Genomic DNA, 12,886 nt, shown 5'->3' on the forward strand with positions numbered 1-12,886 from the left:
ATATGATAATTTGGTTAAGTCTTTCTGATGGTGGTTAGATTGGCCGGCCAAAGTCGGGCCTAATCATTTATTGGTCTGATTCACCAAATTAAGTCATGTTAATGGTTGGACCTAACCAGATCTTTTCAGTGGAGGCCAAAGCCTACTGATTAGGTTTGGGACAAAATCAATTACTAGAAGTTGTTTAGAGAAACAACTGGTTAAGAACCTACCCATAGATGCACATGGGTTGACCAACCAAAGTTGGGCTCGTGTGTAGTCTGTGTGGATTCTAGTACCCATTAAGGAATTAAAGTAATTCCTCGAATTGGAGGTTGAGGCTACCAGTTCGTAAAAATATTGAGAAAAACTTTAGACTAAATCCAATCTTTAGTATTAATTTATGTACTAATAGAGGTTTGATTTTTCTTTATACAGCTATGGCCACTACCCTATCGCTCCGGTCATTATTAGATAATGACAAGCTCATGGGACCTAATTTCGATAGCTGGTATCGAAAATTGAAAATCATCCTTGAGCATGAGCGGATCCTTTATGTAGTAACGGATCCAGCACCTGAGGAGCCAGCTCCGAACGCTAGTAAGACGATCCGAGATACTTACCAGAAGTGGCTTAATGACCGCACCACCGTCTGATATATTATGCTGGCAGCAATGAATGACGAGTTCAGCCACAGGTTTGAGAACGTCCAGCCATAGGAGATGCTTCAAATGTTGAACGACTCCTTTGGCACGCCTGACGACGTTGAAAGGCACAAAACTAGTTGTGCCATTTTCAATGCTCGGATGAGAGATGGGGCCTCAGTCACTAATCATATACTGTACATGATCGAGATGATTGAGTGCCTAAGCAAATTGGGTTTTCCTCTGCACGAGCTGCTCGGTAAGGATGCGATCCTTAATTCCTTACCCAAGTCCTTCCTCCTATTCTTTACTCATTTTTGAATGATAAAGCCTGCAGTAAACTACCACGGGTTGTTGGGGTTGCTGCAGAACTTTGAGAAGGATCACCAGCTCCATAAGAGTCAGTGAATGTAGTGGGAGGGTCTTCTTCTCATCGTCGACCCTTTGGGAAGGGGAAGAAGAACAAGAAGAAAAAGAACAAGAAGGTGCAGCCTCATGCTGGGACGGTTGCACAGGGTCAGACCAAGAAGCGCAAGCCCAACCAGAGCCAGGCGGAGTGCTTCTTTTGCAAGAAGCAGGGGCATTGGAAGAGGAACTGTCCTCAATACATAGCCTCCCTGGACCCGAACAGGCCGAAGAAGAAGCAAGGTAATTATATGATAACTCCTTGCAACTTTTTTATTTGTAATACTACTGTCTGGGTATTGGATACCGGAAGCCCTTATCATATTTGTAATTCGATGCAGGATCTGCAGGTCAGTAGGAGATTTGATGAAGGCGAGAGGTTCCTGAATGTTGGAGATGGAAGCAAAGTTTCAGTTCTAGCTTTAGGAATCATGAGTCTTGTAATCAATTCTCGTAATGTAATTCTGAGTGAATGTCACTATTGTCCAAGCTTTTTATTAAATATTATTTCTGTAGGCCTTTTGGCCATGTACGGTTATGATTCTTTAATAAAAAAAAATATTTGCATTATCATTTTGAATGGTGTTACAATGTTTGTTGGATAATTAAATAATAAAATTTACTTACTATCACAGCCTGTTAATGTGGTTAAAAACTTCGGTAAACGCCCTAGAATAGATAATGTGTCAAAGTCTACCTTTGGCACTGTAGGCTAGGTCATATCAATAAGAACAGGATAAACAGGTTGGCTCAAGAAGGAATTCTTGAACTTGGTGATTGTGAATCACTTCCAATCTGTGAGTCTTGTCTTCTTGGAAAGATGACCAAGTCACCTTTTACTGAAAAAGGTGAGCAAGCCAGTGAACTCTTGGGTCTAGTACATTCTGATGTATGTGGACCTATGAGCTCAAGTGCAAGAGGTGGATATTTCTACTTCATAACCTTCACAGACGACCTATCGAGGTATGGGTATGTCTACTTAATGAAGCATAAGTCGAAGTCGTTTGAAATGTTCAAACTATTCCGAAATGAGGTAGAAAAATAAACTAAAAAATGTATTAAAATTCTTCGATCTGATCGAGGAGGTGAATACCTTTCCAATGAGTTTCTGACGTATCTAGGGGAGAATGGGATTCTCTCTCAGTGGACTCCTCCTAGAACACCACAGCATAATGGTGTGTCTGAAAGGAGGAATCGGACCTTATTGGACATGGTTCGATCCATGATGGGGTTTGCTGGTCTGTCGATCTCCTTCTGGGATATGCGCTCGAATCGACTTATTACCTTCTAAATAGAGTTTCGAGTAAGTCTGTATCCAAAACGCCATATGAGATATGGATAGGACGAAGCCAGTACTCTCGCACCTTAGGGTTTGGGGGTGTTCGGCTTATGTTAAACGTTTAATTACAGACAAGCTTGGACCTAGGTCTGACAAGTGTAATTTTATAGGGTACCCAAAAGAGACCAAAGGGTATTATTTCTACCTTGCTGATGAGCAAAAGGTGTTTATCAGCCTTAAGGCAATCTTTTTAGAAAAGGAGTTCCTTAGTGAAGGAACTGTTGCCTCTAAGGTCGAACTTGATGAAGTTTGACAGGTGGAAAAACTGACACATGTTACTGAACTTGAACCGGATTTGATTAGATCAGATCCGGAGCCCATTGATTATGCACCCTTAAGGCGGTCTGGTAGAGTACCACATCAACCGAACAGATACTATGGTTTCTTGATCCGGGATGGCGATCCTGTCGAACTTGATGAAAATGATGAGATCCGATCACCTACATGGATGCAATGCAGAGATCTGACTCTGAGAAATGGCTAGAGGTCATGAAATCCGAAATGGAGTCCATGAAGGTCTACGATGTGTGGACATTGGTTGACTCACCCGAAGGAGTGAAACCCAAGGGTGTAAGTGGGTCTTCAAGAGGAAGAGGGCGCAGACGGAAAGGTGGAGACCTATAAAGCCCGTCTGGTTGCCAAGAGATATCGTCAACGTTATGGTATAGACTATGACGAGACATTTTTTTGTGATAATGTCAATCATTCGATTATGCTTGGATAGCTGCCATCTAGACTATGAATCTGACAATGGATGTGAAGATAGCTTCCTAAACGAAGAGCTGGACGAAGAGGTGTATATGATACAACCTGAAGGGTTCACATCAACAGATGAGTCTAAGGTATGCAAGCTACAAAGGTCCATTTATGGACTTAAGCAGGCATCTCGGAGTTGGAACATACGTTTTGATAGGACGATCAAAACGTATGGCTTCGTTAAGAATGGAGAAGAGCCCTGCATTTATAAGTGGACTAATGGTCCAGTAGTAGTATTTCTTGTATTGTATGTGGATGACATTCTCTTAATCGGGAATGATGTCCCTGCATTACAGGGAATAAAGATTTGGCTATCGTCACAGTTCTCCATGAAGGATCTGGGAGAAGCTTCCTACATCCTAGGGATGAGGATCTATAGGGATAGATCCAAAAAGTTGCTTGGCTTATCCCAGTCCACGTACATTGATACTATGCTGAAAAGGTTCAGCATGAAAATTTCAAGAAAGGCTATCTACCGATAGGCCATGGAATTTCTCTCTCGAAAGGGATTGTCCGACAACACCTCAAGAGAGAGAGCGTATGGGTAGGATTCTATATGCTTCGGTAGTGGGATCTATCATATACGTCATGACATGTACACGACCATATATGGCATACTCACTAGGGTAGTGAGTAGATACCAATCTGATCCAGGAGAGAATCACTGGAAGGTTGTTAAAACCATCCTGAAGTATTTAAGAAATACTAAGGACCAGTGGCTTATATATGGTGAATCAGACTTGAGACTTATAGGGTTTACAGACTCTAGTTTCCAGTCTGATCGCGATGACAGCAAGAGTGTGTCGGGATTTATTTTTACCCTTAATGGTGGGGCTGTCTGCTGGAAGAGTTCAAGCAGCACACTGTGGCTGATTCAGTGTACGAGGGGAGTATATTGCTGCATCAGATGCTGCCAAAGAAGCGGTGTGGCTGAGAAAATTCATCATCGAGCTCGGAGTAGCACCCTCCCTTGTTGGTCCAATTTTGCTCTACTGTGACAGCTCTGGAGCCATTTCTCAGGCGAAGGAACCGAAGGCACACCAGCGGACGAAGCATATTCTGCGTCGCTACCATCTCATCTGGAGATCATGGATCGAGGTGACGTCGATCTTCAGAAGATCGACGGAAAGAAGAACCTGACCGACCCATTCACTAAAGCCATTGTGGTGAAGGAGTTCAACGACTATAAGTCAAGATGGGTATTAGATACTGCACCGATTGGCTTTAGGCCAAGTGAGAGATTGTTGGGAATAGTGTCCCAAAGCCAATCGTCAGTCTGTTCACGGTTGTGCTCCTTTTGTATTAGTACATGAATTATAAATAAATAAAAATTATTTTGGTATTTTTTCATCACAAATGTTTCATCTTCTAATGAACTCCTGTGTTGTGGTGAAATTCTTAAGACTATTTAGACTCGACAAAGGAGGATTTGTCGCTTAGTCCTTAAATCTATTCGCGATCAAATGATACGTTGTTTCCAAGGACGACAACATTTATCGAGCATAGGTCATTGTGTGCCATATGGGTTGGTTTCCTCATAACCAAGGAGTGTGGAGACATTGGTATGGCATACAGGTGAGATGTAATGGTACATCTGCACTGAACGTGACCGACTTCGGAGCTATTTCTGCTGTCAAGATTTGCTCCGATGGGATATGGGTATAAATGTCCCTCCGATCTGAGACCGCCATGGTGACTTGCAAGCAACTCACTGCACTTAGGCACTGGACTACCTAAATTTCTAATTCAGTGACGGAAGGCTGCTGGGTGTAGTCAAGTACTTAACTTATCGGTGCGTGTGTCAAGATAGGATTGACCACTCCAGTTTAGAGCTGTGTACAGTCGTGTTTCAATTTAGCAAAACTTTGGCCAGGGTAGTCCTAGTGAGGAGTCACATGACTAATTGAGTTGAGCACATTCGGATGATCTCATCAGGGTTGACAGTTTAACCCTGAGTCATCCTAAACACAGGGGTCAAAAGGGATGAATTATACGATAACCATATTCACATTGATTCAGAATGTTGGATTGCGACTATTCGACCTATCCGGTCATCGGGTACCATTGTTAGATGGTCACTTCGATTAGTACAGAAATTGGTTCCTGTGCTACCGGCTTAGGTTCGAACCTGCGGGGTCACACACATTAGAGGTTCCTTTCTGATCTGATGGCTGATTATGAGTCTTATGTGTCTGAGACTCTATGATTGAGAATTAGATTCTCTGATCATGAGTTCCACACATTTTGGTACCGGGGTCAAAATTTTGAATTTCAAATTTTGAATTTGAAATTTGAACTCTTTGATCAGGGTTTCATATCGATGGTCTCTGATGCCTAATTGCCCATCGGATTTGGACTCAATATTTATGAGAGGTTTAATTAGTGATTTGATCGCTAATTAACTCAATTTGATTGAGTAATTATTTTTAGATCAAGTCCAATTGAATTGGATTCAGTTTGGATTGACCCGATTAGGATAAGTGTTGATCTAATCGCTAAGGTGGTTTAGTCCCTGATTTGATCAGGGGTTAGGCTTAGTTAATTCTGATTTGATTAAAATTTTATTGAGACTAATTAAGCCTAATTGTGTTGGGTTTAATCTGGTCTAATTGTGCTTAACCTATTTTAATTAGGTTGGCTCAATTTGAATCAAACTACCTTGTTTAAATTCCCTGCGCCACCCAACTTTCTTGCACCCATTTGAATTCACGAGAAGAAATTTTCTCATGACTTTTCTCCCACGCAAAGCTCTCTCACGCCCATGTTTCTATGCGTAATTATTTGGATTAACTTGGTTTGTTACCCATCCAAATTCAAAGGGGTTTTGAATTTGAATGGATAACCAAATAACCATGCGCCAGCTTATCCTCTTTTGTGCGCCCCATATTCCACCCGAGAAATGGTTTCTCATGAAAGTCTCCACACACAAGAAAAAGGCCACGCCATCTCTTCTTTCTCGCACAAATGGATGAGGATAAGATTGGTTGACACTTGAATTAAATTTAATTTGAATTTAAGTGAGCAACCACCTCTTCTTATCCACTCACACGCTTTCAACATCTCTTGCGATGTTTTATAAAATGAGAAAGGGAAGGGGCATGGGCCATAAAAAGAAAGAAGAGATAAGGGGCGTGGGGAGGTTTGGAAAAATTTTGAAGTGTTCAAAATTTATCGAGAGGAGAGAAAAAGGAGAGAGAAGTGGGCGCAGGTTTTTGGTGTGTACCCTAGGGTTTCTACCTAGGGTTCGGGAAGTGAGATTGGTGTGCACGAGTGTCGTGAGTCCACCAAATTTTAGAAAAAGATCTATCGGCCTCTCAACCAATCATGCAGATGATCTGAAGCATCCGAGAGTCGGCACACATGATCGAAGGAGTTCGATCAACATCAGCCATCAAAAGGGTGAAATCACGAACGAGCATTCGTGAGGAGCCGATTAGATGGGAGCTTCGTGTGGATGATCCGCAAAGGCCAGACACTAGTGTGGCTGCGATGTGACGATCAGAGCCCTCCGATGGTGATCAGATTACGGTGATCGACTATCCACAAAAGGTGATGTGTTCTGAACACAGTACAGTAAAAAGTTTACTATTTCAAATTTGAATTTCAAATTTAAATGCATATTTTGTATCATATTTAGATCCTAGTGTAGGGTTAATTAGTATTAATTAATGAGATTAATTAATAATTTTACTGTAAAATAGTAATTTTAGAAAAGTTTTAAAATTACATTTTGCCCCTGCACTGAATTTTCGCTTTACCAATTGCTTTGGAGTTCTCCATTCAAATCTTTTGAGTAGTTCTCTTGTGTACTTACTTTGAATAATGGAGATTCTTTCCTTTGTTTGTTTGATTTGGAGTCCGAGGAAGAATGTAAGTTCTCCCATCATGCTCATCTCGAACTCCCCTTGCATGAGCTTAGCAAAATCTCGACAAAGAGTTTTATTAGTAGATCCAAAAATAATATCATCAACATATTTTGTATAACTAATATATCATTTTGATTTTTTTAATGAAAAGGGTTGTCTCTACATTTCTTCTTGAAAAACCATTATTAAGCAGAAATTTGCTTGCCTTTCATACCAAGCCCTAGGTACTTGTTTCAAACCATATAATATTTTGTTTAATTTAAAAATATGATTAGAAAAGCATGATTTTTAAAATCTGAAGGTTGTTCTACATAAACTTCTTCAACAATATATCCATTTAGAAAATACTTTTGACATCCATTTGGAATAACTTAAAATTCATGAAGCAAGTATATGCAAGTAGAAGTCTAATTGCTTCTAATCTAGCAACAGGTCAAAGGTCTCATCAAAATCAATTCTTTCTTCTTAATTATAATATTTTGCAACTAATCTTGTTTTATTTTCTATTATATTTTCATGTTCATCCAATTTATTCTTATATACCTATTTTGTGTTAATTATTGAATAATTTTTAGGTCTTGAAACTAAAGTCCATACATTATTTCTTTCAAATTGATTAAGTTCTTCTTGCATTATATTTATCCAATTATAATCCTTTTCAGCTTCATCTATGATTTTAGGTTCAAGATGAGAGATAAAAGCAAAATGATTGAATGCATCTCTAAGTGAAGAGCGAGTTCTTACACCATGTGTAGGATCACCAATGATTAGTTCTTGTGGTGATTGTGATCATACCTCTATTCTTTAGGTAGATCATTTGTACTTAGAGGTTGTTCTTATTGTTCTCCATCTTCCTCATCCTGTTTGTCTTTATGTTCTTCATCATCTTGAATGGTTGAGTCTTTTAGAGTGATCTCCTTCATCCCTTCTATAAGAGGATCTGCATCATCAATATCTTCATTCTTTCTTGAAGGAAGATTGTTAGTTTCATCAAAAACAACATGTATTGACTCCTCTACTATTAAATTCTTTTGTTAAAAATTCTAAAAACTTTTCTAGAAGAGGAGCAACCAAGAAAAATTGCTTCATCAGATTTAGCATCAAATTTCCTAGTCTTTCTTTACCATTGTTCAAAATAAAATATCGACAATCAAAAATATGAAAATATGTAATTTTGATTTTCTTTCTTTTCAAAGCTCATAAGGGTTTTTTTAAAATTGGTCTAATTAAAAATGATTTAATATGTAACATACCGTGTTAATTACTTTCGTTCAAAAATATCTTGGAAGGTTGCTTTCACATAGTATGGTACGGGCCATTTCTTCAAGAGTTCTATTTTTTCTTTCTACTATTCTATTTTGTTGGGGTGTCCTAGATGCTGAAAAGTTGTGGTCAATACCTTTTTCATCACAAAATTTTTCAAAATTTTGATTTTCAAATTCAATTCCATGATCACTTCGAATATTTTGAATTGAAAAGTCTTTTTCATTTGTGACTTTTCGATAAAATTTTGAGAAAACACGAAAATTTCATCCTTATGTGCCAAAAAAAAGATCCATGTAAAATGAGAGAAATCATCAATAATTACAAAACCACATCGTTTTCCACCTAGACTAGTAGTTCTAGTGGGTCCAAATAAATCCATGTGCAATAGTTCTAATGGCCTAGAAGTTGAAATAATATTTTTAGATTTGAATGAGACTCATGTTTGTTTATCCATTTGGCATGCATCACAAATTCTATCTTTTTCAAAATTCAATTTGGGTAAGCCGATAATCAATTTTTTTTTAATAAGTTTTGAAGGTGAATGCATGCTAATATGTACAAGCCTACGATGCTAAAGCCAACTAGTCTCATTAATCTTCGCATTCAAGGCTACTAGTCATTGCATATTTATTTTGAAAGATCATTCAAATCTACCATATAAACATTACCATGTCTATGCCTAACAAATTTAATGCCTTCATTAATAGGACTAATTACTATGCAAATTGAAGATTCAAAAATGATTTTGTATCCTTTATCATAAAATTGACTGATGCTTAATAAATTAAGTTTTAAACCATCTACTAATAAAATATTTTCAATATATTTGGAGGGAGTGATATCAATTTACCTATACCGATAATCTTTCCTTTGCCATTGTCTCCAAAGGTGACCATCCCTCCATTTTTAGCATCAAGTGTGATGAATTGGGATTCATCACCAGTCATGTATCTTGAGCACCCGCTATCAAGATACATTTTGGTTTGCTCCTTGGGTGCAAGACACACCTACACACAAGAGTCAAGTTTTGACTTTAGGTACCTAAGTTTTCTTAGGTCTTTTTAGTTAGTCATAATGGTTCCTTTTGGAACCCATATTTTTTTTACATTAGAATTTTCAAATTTGTTAGAAAAATATGAATAGAATTTGGGTCATACTCTACCACATTTAAAGCAAGTTATATTTGAAAACTTTTGTATGATGAGTTTACAAAGATATTTTTAGAAATTTTTGTTTCTTTAAAGGGTTATATCCAAGACCGGCTTTATCATAAATGACCTTTTGATTGTCAAGTATCATGTGACGTTTATTTGAACTTAAAATAAATTTTTCAACCATTGGTTTTAACTTGGCTATCTTAATTTTTAAGTTCAGATTTTCTCGAGACATGATTGATTTTTTATTTAAAATACTCTCATTTTTTTTAGTAAAGATTGATTCTTTAATTTTAATTCTTTGTTCTTTACCCTAGTTTCTTTAGTTCATTAATTAGATCATAAAATGCTTCATAAAGTTCTTAAAAGGTAAAGTCAATAGGAGTTTTAGTATTTACCTCATTTTCATGTGCCATAAGGCACAAGTTGGCTTGTTCATTTGAGTCTTCTTCTTCGAGCTTGACTCATCACTTTCTCTCCATATAGCCATCATGGCCTTCTTCTTGTACTTCTTGGGACCCTTCTTCAGTTGTAGATATTCAGACTTAAAGTGTCTCAGTTTTTTGCATTCATAATAAAAAGGGTTGCTCCTTATCCTTCTCTTTGTTATGTTTCCCTTTTGTAGGTGGTCTCTTCCTCATTCCTTATCTTCTTTTCTTCATGAACTTCTTAAACCTTCTAGTAATGAGGCCATTTCTTCATCCTGCTCTTCATTTTCTGTATCATCGGATTCTTCATCAGGTTGAGCAGTGGATTTGAGGGCATTATCCTCTTCTTTTTGACATCTTCTTCTTGCTGTTGTTTCATGCTTAGCTCGTGAGTCATCAGTGATCCTAGAAGCTCCTCCAAGGGTAAGATATTCAGATCTTTGGCTTCTTGGATTGCGATCACTTTGGCCTCCCAAGTCTTTGGTAATGATTTAAGAATCTTTCTTACGAGATCACTGTTAGAATAAGACTTATCAAGACTTTTTAGACCATTAATAATATCAATAAAGTGAGTAAACATCTCAGTTATCGATTCATCATGCTCCATTTTAAAAAGTTCATATTTATGCACAAGCATGTTAATTTTTGATTCTTTCACTTGATTAGTTCCTTCATGAATTACTTTTAATCTATCCCATATTTTTTTAGCTAAATGCATGTTGAAATACGATTAAATTCATTAGCATCTAGAGCACAATACAAAATATTCATGGCTTTAGCATTTAGTTAGCCATTTTCTTATCAACCTCATCTCATTCTTTTTCGAATTTGGTTGATTCCACACCATCAATTATTTTAGTGAGTGTGTGGTCCATTTACTATGATACTCCATATATCATAGTCAAGTGCTTGAATAAAGATTTTCATCCAAGCTTTTCAATAGGTATAATTTGACCCATTAAAAAGTGAAGGTCAGTTTGTGGACTGCCCCTCGACTAGTGAAGTGCCAACTTGAGTTGCCATAGATCTTTAGCTCTTTGATGGTTAAATCAAAGTAGGACTAGAGCACCGAGCTCTGATACCACTTGTTGCCCAGCTATGCAATCCAAGAGGAGAGGATGAATTGGGTTTTTGAAAATTTAAAATTAACTTACAACTATGAGAATTATTTAACAATGAGCAGGATAAATATGGAGAGTGAAATTTATGTAAGGTATAGAAGTTGGATGCAAGAATGCAAGAAGATAAAAAAATTTAAAAGAAAGCAAGTAAGCACAACATAAACAAAAAGATTTATAGTGGTTCGATACCAATCTTGCACCTACATCCACTCTCCAAGCTCCTACTTGAGAATTCGAATCCACTAAACCATATTCAAACCGAATACAACATCGAAACCTCTGACTCTAGCTATTTCAAGCTAAAACACTTATTTTTCGAGTACAAGCTAATTCAATACAATCCGATTCAAGGTTTGGATCAACCTTTTCACATTTTGAAATCCTTCCAAAATAAAATATCAACTTAAAATTGAGTATAGCAGTTAATCACATAGAAATACACATGTAACTCCTTTAATGAGCAAATAAAGCTTTAAATACACTTTATACAATAAGAACAAAGCTCTTCTGATTTTTCTCAAGGTGGTTGAAGACTTGAATGAGCTCTTGAGGGGTTGGTAAACTTGAAATAAAAGCTTCTTGAACTTTTAAGAGGGCTCTTGCTTAGGGTTAAAATGAATGCTTGAAGAATCTTTTCAAAACCTTGTTGATTTTCTTCTTTAAGTGCCTTTTATAACTTCAAATGATGGTGGAGAGTAATCTAGGTTGAAATAGAACCGTTGGAGTACATTAAATGGATATTAAATGCAGTCAAAATAGCTAAAAACTAGCCGTTGCGGAGTTTTTTCGTCGCAGGGGTCGACTCATAGGGTCGACTCTTGCACAGGGGTCGACTCATGGGGTCAACTCATGCACAGGGATCGACTCATGGGGTCAACTCATGTGGCGCAGAATAGAAATTGATAGTTCTGTATCTTTGACTTGCATAGCAATAGAGGTCGACTCATGCAAAGGGGTCGACTCATGGGGTCGACTCAATTGGGTGTGCCAGCTAAAAATAATGTGCCCTTCAGCCCTTTTGACATGAGTCGATCATGGAGTCGACTCAAATTTATAAATATGATTTTCTTTCAAAATACACATCTAAAAATATTGAAATTGCCTCTAATAGATTACAAATCTTCTGATCTTGCTCTTGAGGCTTTTGAATCAGAACTTGATAAAATTACGATTTTGCCTCTGAAATACAATAAATCTTTTTTCAAACCAAAATCATTAGTAACCCCTCAAATACTTTGTAATCATCAAAATCAATTCAAGGAGCAACACATATGGATTCAATCCATGTGGGTGCGCCTCATCACATGGCCGAATAACATTGGATGGTGCCAACATTTGGTGCCCCCACAAATCCAACCTAATTGGATCAAATTCGAACTTGGTGAACCAATATTTGGAACCCAATTGGAGCTTGCATCAAATTGATTAAATTCTATCTTATAGGATCCAAAATTAAAGAGGAGAAAATGGGTTTAACCATGTCTAGCATGGTTTCTTTAAACCCAAAACTAAGACTCAATAGCTCCTAACCCAATTAGACTATGCTTAGCCTAAATGTGCAATCCAAGATCAAAATCTTTATTTGTGTGATCCTATAGGTCCAATTCTATCTGATAGTGAGATATGTTGTGATCTCTATCGTCAACATTATCGAAACTCTTTTCGACGGATCAAATTTTTTCATCATTGAAACTTTTTTCGATGGATCAAAATTCTTTTTAATTCAGTCAATTAGAATTATTGATCATTGGAATAATTTTAATTAGTCTCATAATCCACTAGTGACATCTAGTAATATATAGTGACAATCCAACAGAATTGAAGGATGAACCTCTAGGTGCAGTTACCATATGATTCGATTATTCTATCATGAGTTCCGACAGAATCGAGATCAAGATAAACTCATCAAATCTCACATCTATCATGTG

This window comes from Elaeis guineensis, chromosome 8 (assembly GCF_000442705.2).
Source record: "Elaeis guineensis isolate ETL-2024a chromosome 8, EG11, whole genome shotgun sequence".
In the NCBI taxonomy this organism is placed as follows: domain Eukaryota; kingdom Viridiplantae; phylum Streptophyta; class Magnoliopsida; order Arecales; family Arecaceae; genus Elaeis; species Elaeis guineensis.